The sequence below is a fragment of the Coenobita brevimanus genome, chromosome 106 (genome assembly GCF_032717465.1).
Source record: "Coenobita brevimanus isolate Jiangsu-jjx chromosome 106, ASM3271746v2, whole genome shotgun sequence".
Taxonomy (NCBI): Eukaryota; Metazoa; Arthropoda; class Malacostraca; order Decapoda; family Coenobitidae; genus Coenobita; species Coenobita brevimanus.
The window spans coordinates 15,290,709-15,300,772 of record NC_137059.1 but is presented as its reverse complement, the minus strand read 5'-3'; positions in this window follow the sequence as shown (position 1 = coordinate 15,300,772).

Sequence of the window (10,064 nt, the reverse complement as noted above, 5' to 3'; positions counted from 1 at the left end):
GCTGATAATCAGAATTGATTGTTTTTCCAATGCTATACTTATATCTTTGACACTTTTCTGGTATGACATGTTCGTCCCAAATTTCATATAATTGTAATAGGTTTCATTACGTAATGGTTCTTTATATCAAAACGATTTTCTTCATGTTCATTGCGTTGTTTTGAATTCCATTTCTGCTCATAATACTACATTACCCAAGCCAAACTCCTAGGTTGCAATGGGGGATGTAACAAAACCAAGTAAGGTAACGTGCGGCATATATGACCATCAACCGCACACCACATCAAACACCATATTTTTATAGTGAAATTAACTAAGGACCTCATATAAAAACTCATATGATTATAACAGGGTCTCCCACTAATTAAGGCAGTTTTTTGTAGAAGTGAAAAAATAATATCTCAGAAGAAAAATTCTGTACATATATGGATTTTTCGAATTAAGTTTAGCCGTGGGGTGGATTTTACAAATTACGCAAGGCAACCATTACAAATGGTAGAGTCGAGGCGGGAGATACCGATAGCAATAGCGAAATATCGGAAAAGGGGAAGAAGGTTTAGTAGTGAAAGAATGTGGGTTAAACGGAACAGACTTTTAGAAGGACAGAAAGTGTCGGCTTCAGCTCACTCCATGGTATAGGGTGGTAGGCTGGGGTGACAGGGGCAATGAGAGGGAGGAAAAGATGTGGAGAAAAGAAGGCGAAAGGAAATGGAGGGGCCCATCTCGATTCGGGTGGGGTGCACCTAATCTTTAATGTTTTTGGAGGGTTCATTCATTGTTTTTCTGTATAGGGTTGCACTTATTATTGTAAATAGAGGGATACGGATTGGGACAGAGACGTGGTGGCAAGGATTTTAGGTTGGGGTAGGGGGGTGGCCATAGGTGTTGCTTGTTTTTTTTTTTTTTCATATATTTTAAAAGCAAAGTATAATTCTCTCTCTCTCTCTCTCTCTCTCTATCTCTCTCTCTCTTAAAAGCAAAGTGAAATGCGTGGCTTTAACAGTACTCCCGAGGAAACTCCCGGAGAATACCGTAGTATCCCCGATGACAGGGCGAACCAGGAACAACAGAGTTCGCCCACAAGAATGCCGACACCCCCACACGGACCCCACGGGGTAGCCGCCACCAGCCACCACCACTCCGGGCAACAACGACGCATGTCAGCCCGGGCCGTGCGCCCCTGTGACATACAGCCACCACGCCGCCGCCACCGTAGGCGAAAGACACTACCTTCGCGTGGCGGAATCACTGAGTTAGCTAGGGGTGGAGTTAGAAACAATACTCCAGACAGCGCCCCTCTGGTAGAGACGATCTATGGTCGCTCCCACAGTGTTTCGGTAAAGACAATCAATGGTCGCTCCCGTAGTGTTCAGGTTGAGACGATCAATGGTCACTCCCTTAGGGTTCCGGTAGAGGCGATCAATGGTCGCTCCCACAGTGTTCAGGTAGAGGCGATCAATGGTCGCTCCCTTAGTGTTCCGGTCGAGACGATCAATGGTCGCTCCCGTAGTGTCCAGGTAGAGACGATCAATGGTCGCTCCCTTAGGGTTCCGGTAGAGACGATCAATGGTCGCTCCCACAGTGTCCAGGTAGAGATGATCAATGGTCGCTCCCTTAGTGTTCCGGTTGAGACGATCAATGGTCGCTCCCACAGTGTCCAGGTAGAGACGATCAATGGTCGCTCCCTTAGTGCTCCAGTCGAGACGATCAATGGTCGCTCCCACAGTGTCCAGGTAGAGACGATCAATGGTCGCTCCCTTAGTGCTCCGGTCGAGACGATCAATGATCGCTCCCTTAGTGCTCCGGTCGAGACGATCAATGGTCGCTCCCACAGTGTCCAGGTAGAGACGATCAATGGTCGCTCCCTTAGTGTTCCGGTCGAGACGATCAATGATCACTCCCACAGTATTCGGGTAGAGACGATCAATGGTCGCTCCCCCAGTGTCCAGGTAGAGACAATCAATGGTCGCTCCCTTAGTGTTCCGGTCGAGACGATCAATGGTCGCTCCCACAGTATTTGGGTAGAGACGATCAATGGTCGCTCCCCTAGTGTCCAGGTAGAGACGATCTATGGTCGCTCCCAGGGCGTAGCTAGGAGAGGGACGTCTCCACAACTGGAGATTGAACTCCAGGTGTCCTGTTCCCGAACATCCCGGACAGATCTCCCTGCCTCCCCCGGCCTCTGTTCTTTACGCCTGGCCCTAGAGCAGACACACCTGTCGGGCCCCAGTGACAGTCGCTGCCGCAGTCCTCCCCTGACGGCGCCTCTGGACGTGGGAGACCGCAGCCCGTCGCCTCTCTCGGCCCTCCCTAAGACACCCGGGCGAGACCTCGCCACGCCCCCACGACACCGGGACCTGACCCAGAGGTTCCGGGACCTATTCGGCCCCACTCCTAAGGGCCTTACGCCGGAGCCCAGTCCGGAAGCCACCGGGAGACCCGGACACGAGAGGACGCCCTTGCGAGCCGCCCCGTGCCCTCCCGGCTCGCCCCGTCTTGACGGCGCCCCCAGTCCAGCCGGATCACCGATGTCATGCCCCTGTTTTCTTCCATGAGAAAATACGAGTGCTAATGTAACGATAGTGAATTAGGTTAAGTGTGACTCTCTCTCTCCTAGAACAAGTATTGTGCAGAGAATTTATGTAATGTATATCGGGGTAAATCAGATCACAATGAGAAGTTAGAGGTCGAGAATGTGGACTAAGACCTGAGTGAAAATACGTGCGAGTGTCACCCCGGATATTTATAAAGACATATCCCCATTGCTGGAAGAAAGGCTGTGAGGAGGAAATATCATTAATGTTCTGAAGTAGTATTACAAGTATTCCGACCTTGTTACGCGTTGTGAAGCGAGATTCTATATACCACACCTGGAGGACCTCTCTGACAGAAGTGTAATTAGTAAACCTGTGCCTAAGGAGACATTCCCCCCCATCCTGATAAGAAAATAATATAAGAAAGGAAGTATTAATCATATTCCCTCCCTCCCCACGCTACCCCCTTCATTACTCGCTCACGCTCTTAAAGCTAAAGTAAGTGTCAAGCAAGAATCAGAACTATTTGTCAAAGTACTTCCTCTAGCAGACACCATATAAACTCCCCTGCTAACATCTGTCGTCTTCCAATATTACTATAACTATCTCCTCGCCGTTTTAAGTCACTCTCCGCGCCTCCCCTATCTCCTCCTAGGGAGTCACGACCCACCCCCTTCCCCCCGACTTCTTCCGCGCTCCGCGCGCACCTGTATTTACTGCACTCCTAATACTCTAGGATTTTGTTGTGTTGCCATTAGTATCTAGAAAGCAAGTATCCTGCGAGATACACATATCTTAGATAAGGTTTTATATTGCTCAATATTGTGTTGTAATATCTGCTGAAATGTCCTGTGTCTAACTGTGGTAATATATGTGTATGGTGTTGCCGAAAGTTTTTATGCCCTGCCTCTCTTCATTGCACTAGCTCCGGTCTCGAAAGAGGACCCCGCTCCACGTTGGCTGAATTAGGTACGAGAAGTCGAGCCTAATTCAACCCAGCATTACACAAAGTATAATTCTCTCTCTCTCTCTCTCTCTCTCTCTCTCTTAAAAGCAAACTATAATTCTCTCTCTCCGTCTCTCTTTCTCTCTCTCCTAAATGCAAACTATAATTCTCTCTCTCTCTCTCTCTCTCTCACACACACACACACACACACACACAGTCTGTACGTCTGTCTGTTTTCAAGTGTGCAGTAAATTAAGGCCTGATATTGTCTTAGTAATACGTAAACTATTTAATTCTTATGTTATTGTCTTTACCACATGGCTACTGGTGTGGTAAATGTGGTACACTGATCCACCCATAATACACTGTGATCTGGGAACTGTGCCACCCATATTCACAAAAGAGAGAGAGAGAGAGAGAGAGAGAGAGAGAGAGAGAGAGAGAGAGAGAGAGAGAGAGGCATTTCTTACCATATACACGTTGCTGTAGCCGTGACTTATAATACGTACAATTGTGTGTTGTATTTATCACTGTAATATTCACTCTTAGTTCCGTTGTGAAGGGTTTGGTGGCGTTGTGAATAGCGATCAAAATATTACGTCAAAGAATCCTATACGGCACTAAGGCCTGGGATGATTTATAACTATGGCCCGTGGGTGTTGTGAGAGCGTCAGGCTGGCATTTATAAAGGATCCTAACTAATCTACAGCATAAACTCAACGCCATAAGTTATCTAGTATGACAGATGGTTTGTTTGTCATATTTTGTCACTGTAATATTGACTAATTATTTTGTAAAGTGTTTGTTAGTTGCCTGAGTGATGCTAAGCGTCTATACAGGCAGTTATATACACAGTTTATGTTTAGAACTGTTTATAAATACAGCACAGGTTTTCTATCTATCTATATACCTAGGCTGCTTCTCCCAAGGAAAGGGAGGTAGCCGAGACAGGACGACACACTCCCCATTTACTCATCCATTCAAACACATTCATTCGCATCTTAGCCCCAAAGGGGAGAACGGACAGATCCTCACCGCACCACACCGCACAAGGATCAACTGCGCAATGCAATCAGTGACATCCGCAGCAGGGCCCGACAGCAGAGCTCGTTTACCCTGCCACATCATAACAGACCCATCCCCTTACCTGCACCTGACCTGACTAGCTGATCAGACCAAATGCGGGAGAATATCCCCTCAGGGCTGCGTCATCACTTATTCATTCACAATTTCTCTCCATTTTTTTCTCTCACTCACAGCCACTCTTCCTTGCTCAACAGACATCCCTCTCGCATCCAGTGCTCTCTTCACACTGTCCATCCATCCATCCTATTCGTGGTCTTCTTCTCAGCCTTACACCTCTCACATCAGATCTAGTTATCTTTTTCACCAATCGCTCATTATCCATTCTCTCCATATGCCCAAACCATCGCAACACCCCCTGCTCAACTCTACCAGCCATCTCCCAAACAACTCCAGTTCTCCTTCGCACTTCATCATTTTGCACTCGATCCATACGCGTCACTCCACACATACTCCTCAGACACCTCATCTCCATTACATTCAAACTTTTCCTCTCTGCTACACACATATTCCATGTTTCAGCCCCATATAACGCAGTCGGTAACACAACACCCTCATACAACCTTCTCTTTACATCCATTCTAAGCAAACGACATCTAAACACTTTTTTCGTTCCTCCCAGTACCTTTCCTACTTCATTTATTCTAAACTTCACTTTTGCATCTATTCTTCCATCCACAGCAACATGTGACCCTAGATATTTAAAACACTCTACCTCCTCAAGCAACTCGCCATTCAAAGCTATATTCATCCCCCTACCATCTACCAACCTCGTACACTTCATCACATTACTCTTATTCATATTTACTTTCAATTTCCTCCTTTCACACACCCTTCCAAACTCCTCTACCAACTGTCTCAATCTCTCCTCTGAATCAGCCACCAGTGCAGTATCATTTACAAACAGCAGCTGCTTCAGATTCCACTCTCCACCATCAACATTTACCAGACTCAGACCTCCACCTAAAACTCCTGCATTCACCTCCCTTACAACACCATCCATGTAAATATTAAACAACCAAGGCAACATCACACATCCCTGTCGCAGCCCCACTCTCACAGGAAACCAGTCACTCACAGTATTTCCCACTCTTACACACGCTCTGCTATTTACATAAAAACTTTTCACCCCTTTTAGTAACCTACCATCAAGTCCATACAATCTTAAAACAGTCCACAAAGCCTCCCTATCAATTCTATCATACGCTTTCTCTAAATCCATGAATGCCCAAAACACATCCTTGCCTTTCGCTAAATACTTTTCACACACTTGTCTCACAGCAAACACCTGATCCACGCATCCCTTCCTTCTCCTAAAGCCACACTGCTCTTCACCAATCACTCCCTCTGTACCCTCTCTGTCATAATTAACACTCTACCATAAGCCTTACCAACAACACTCAACAGACTTATACCCCTAAAGCTAGTACATTCATACTTATCACCCTTGCCTTTATACAACGGGACCACACAAGCACTTGCCCAGTCAATTGGCACCATACCTTTCACAAAGCACACATTCAACAATCTTACTAACCAGTCAACAAAGGTCACTCCACCACCTTTCAGGCATTCCACAGCACACCCATCCATACCCACAGCTTGCCCTGTTTTCATCTCCTTTACTGCCTTCTCCACTTCCTCCTTCGTGATCAAAGAATCATTTAACTCTCCCAACACATTTATTCCTTGCACCCTTCCATCTGCCACAATCTCAGCCACCCTTTCCTCCTCTACATTTAACAATCTTTCAAAATACTCTGCCCATCTCTTCCATACTGCATCCATCTCAATTAACATCCTTCCATCCTCTGCTTTTACTCGTTCTTCCTTCCCAGACTCTCCCTTCCGCACCCTTTTCACCTCCTTCCAAAACATTTTCTTATTCTGTTGAAAATTCTCTGTAAGCCGCCTACCCCACCTCTCTATCTGCTGCCACTTTAGCATCACGCACAGCCCTTCTCGCCCTATTCCTCTTTTCCTTATACCTTTCATATGATATCTCATCCTTCCTCTGCAGCCACACTTCATATGCACGTCTCTTCTCAGCCACAGCCATACTTACTTCCTCGCACCACCATTCACTTCCTTTTCTTACACCACCACCCACACGTCTCACACCACACACCTCTTCTGCATGCCCCACCACAGCACTCTTAAACAACTGCCATTCCTCCTCCACACTGCCATTTTCCTGATCTTTCAGTGCGTTCCACTCATCTTTCAATTTCTCCTGATACTCTATCTTTTTTTCTCTTTTATCCAACTCACTCACTTTCAAAACCTCCCTGCCACACCTAACCCTCCTAGCTCTCACCCATCTCTTACCTACTCTTAACTTTCCCTCCACCAGGTAGTGGTCAGACATACCTCCACCCTCCCCTCTCAGAACTCTCACATCCAACAATCTTCCTATTACATTCCTAGACACAACCACATAGTCCATCAAAGCTCTATCAACAACTCTTCCACCCTCCTGTCTCACCCATGTATACTTATAAATATCTTTCTTCTCAAACACCGTATTCCCAATCACCATCTCTCGCTCAACGCACATCCCTATCATTCGTTCCCCATTTTCATTTCTTCCAGGCACACCATGCATACCAACTACACCTTCAACTGCTACATTTCCCACTCTAACATTCAGATCTCCCATCATTACCACATTCATATTCGCTCCAAACTCTGCAGACACTCATCAACATCATTCCAGAAAGACTCCCTCTCTTGTTCATCCCTTTCACTACCAGGCCCATATGCACTCAAACACCCACAACTCACGTTCAGATTTTGCTTTCACCCACATCAGTCTCGATGACATCTCCTTCCATTCAAACACACACTGCTGTACTTCCGGACTCACTAACAGGGCCACACCTTCTCTTGCCCTTCCTCTATCAACACCTGACAATCTTCCATTCACACTTCCAAACATAGACTCACCCTTCCCTTTCATCTTCGTTTCACTCAAAGCTAACACATCCAACTTTCTTCTCACAAACATTCTTCCAATCTCCTCCCTTTTAGCCTCAATCGTACTACCTCCACGCACATTCATAGACCCAATCTTCAGGGTACGGGGATAACTCCATCCCCCATCCCTTTCTCTGGCCTGTCTCTTTTTAGGAACTAAAAAACAGAGGAGGGGGTCCCTAGTCCCCTCACCCCGCCCCTTTTAGTCGCCTTTTACGACACGCAGGGAATACGGTGGCAGTATTCTTCCTAACACAACCTGGCCGCAGAGTAGTAGTACCACCCCATAGTGCGGCCAGGTTGTGTCCCCCCCGCCACAGGGGGTTTGCCTAATGTGCTGTTAGTGTAGATAGGTTTTCTGTTTTAATCACACTACATAACTACCCAATAAAATGCCTCCTTCCTGCATACATAATTAACAGTAATAGTACAGAAATAAATCAAGGCAGCTAAAATAATATTACCATTAAAATAGTAAGTTGCATTGCTTGGTGGTGCTGTAGTAAAGACTGTCAGGTTTGGATACCAAGAACAGAAACAGCAGGTATAAGTTGACCTGAGCCTTTCCAATCACTTTACCTGGTATATTTTGTACAGTAAAACTTAGCCTGACATCTGGCCTGTCTTGTCCTACCCTAACAAATGTTCTGCTCTCACACAGCATCAGTCTTGGCCTATCCTCTCCTATTTTCCCTTTCTGCACTAGGCTACACACTCCTTTCATCCACCACACCAACCACTTCACACCAACCATGCTTCGAACCTGCCAGTGCTCCAGCATTTTCCTAAATACTCGGGTTTAATTTACCCAACTGATGATGCAATTAATGTTGTTACATGGCATGTGTTCACTTGGGTTCAGCCAGACAGCCGCATCAATGATAACTGCAGCTTAAACACACATTACCTGACGTGAAGGAAGCAGTTCAACCCAAACCTTGAACCTTTTCCAGCACAGACTGACACACAACAGTTCCCACATCAGTACTGCATTACCTGTTGACCAGCTGTGGATTTTACCACCAGGATAATAAGAAAATAAAGGAGATATACCATAGGAAATATAGTTACTTGTAATATTAACACCATACAAACCATCACTTTATTACAAACTAGGAAGTAAAGTTGTTTTTATTTGTCTTAAGAGTGTAACTGGGATGGTACGTTTCCTCCTTATATTGGCAATACTGAAAGAATATCATTTTTGGCCTAAATAACGTTGTTCAGGTACACAGGCGATACATAAGTGATCCAGTGTTGTAATAACCATATACACACCCGCCTGTACCAAAAACACACAGCTGGCAAGTGAAGTTAGTGAAATATCGCCATTTTTATGCTGGTCACTGCGGAGTGAGGATGGAACGTCGCTCCTCTCTCTCTCTCTCTCGTTAGCCAGAAAGGAGAGATGAAGTTGACGGGAAAGCAAATATCTCCATGGCAACGCAGACTCAAGGTCTTATTGCAACTGATACTTGAGAATTCCTAACATCTTGCTTAGCGATTTACTCTGCATATTAGACCTAGTTAATGAGTCTGGAAGTGAGTGTATGAAACAAAATCTGAAACTAATTATAGCAACGACTAAATTACCGTCTTTGAGAGGAATGATGTCAATGACTACTCTGCACTAACTTGGCCAAATCCTGCCATCACTCTACTCTGAATTGCGACTATACCTCATACCAATTTATCTGGCCAGGCATGTATAGCAACACTCTTCCTGCCAAGATTCTGATTTTTTTTTTTTTTTTTTTTTTTATGTGTCCGACTCTGGGCAAAGGCTTCAGGGCCTATATCTTGGGGGCAGTAGCCTATCCCAAGGCCCAGTAGTCCTCCTACACCTCCACATGTCACCACTTCGGCGCTAACACCCACCGTCCATATTGAATACATGCTAGGGCTGTCTCATACAGGACTGGTGTATTGGTATTAGCGGGGGTATTTTTACGACAAGTCGGCGGGTCATCTGGTAGATCAGGAAAGTCTGCTTTTAATGAAATTCAAATCCTTAAACTGTCCCCTGCCCCAGCCAGGATTCGAACCTGGGTCCATCAGGACTGCAAGCCGCCTCTCTACCGATTCAGCCACCGATTTCGTTGTTGCTAAATCTGATACTCTCTTTATTATCAGATGTGATACTGAGTTTGTCGACAATACAATCGTCAAAAGCAATAAGAAATCCGTTATATACTTATCAACAATGAAGTTATCGTAGGAAGATAGAGATATTGAGTCAACAAAGTATTATAACAGTCCAAGTCAAGGTCAGCATTCGAACAATTCCTTTAAATCTCTGACACTCCGTAATATAACAGAAAATTAAGGAATCCTGCTTAATCTAAGCGTTGGTATAACACATTTAAATTTTAAGATCAGTCCGCGCCCTTAAATCGTGCCAGAACTCTGAATAATTAAAAATTCTAATGAAAAGACGAGTTCTGCGGGGTGGGAGGTTTGAAAAAATCGCGAAAAATCAAAGAAGGCTAAAGGAAAACTATTTCATTATATATCCTCTATTATCA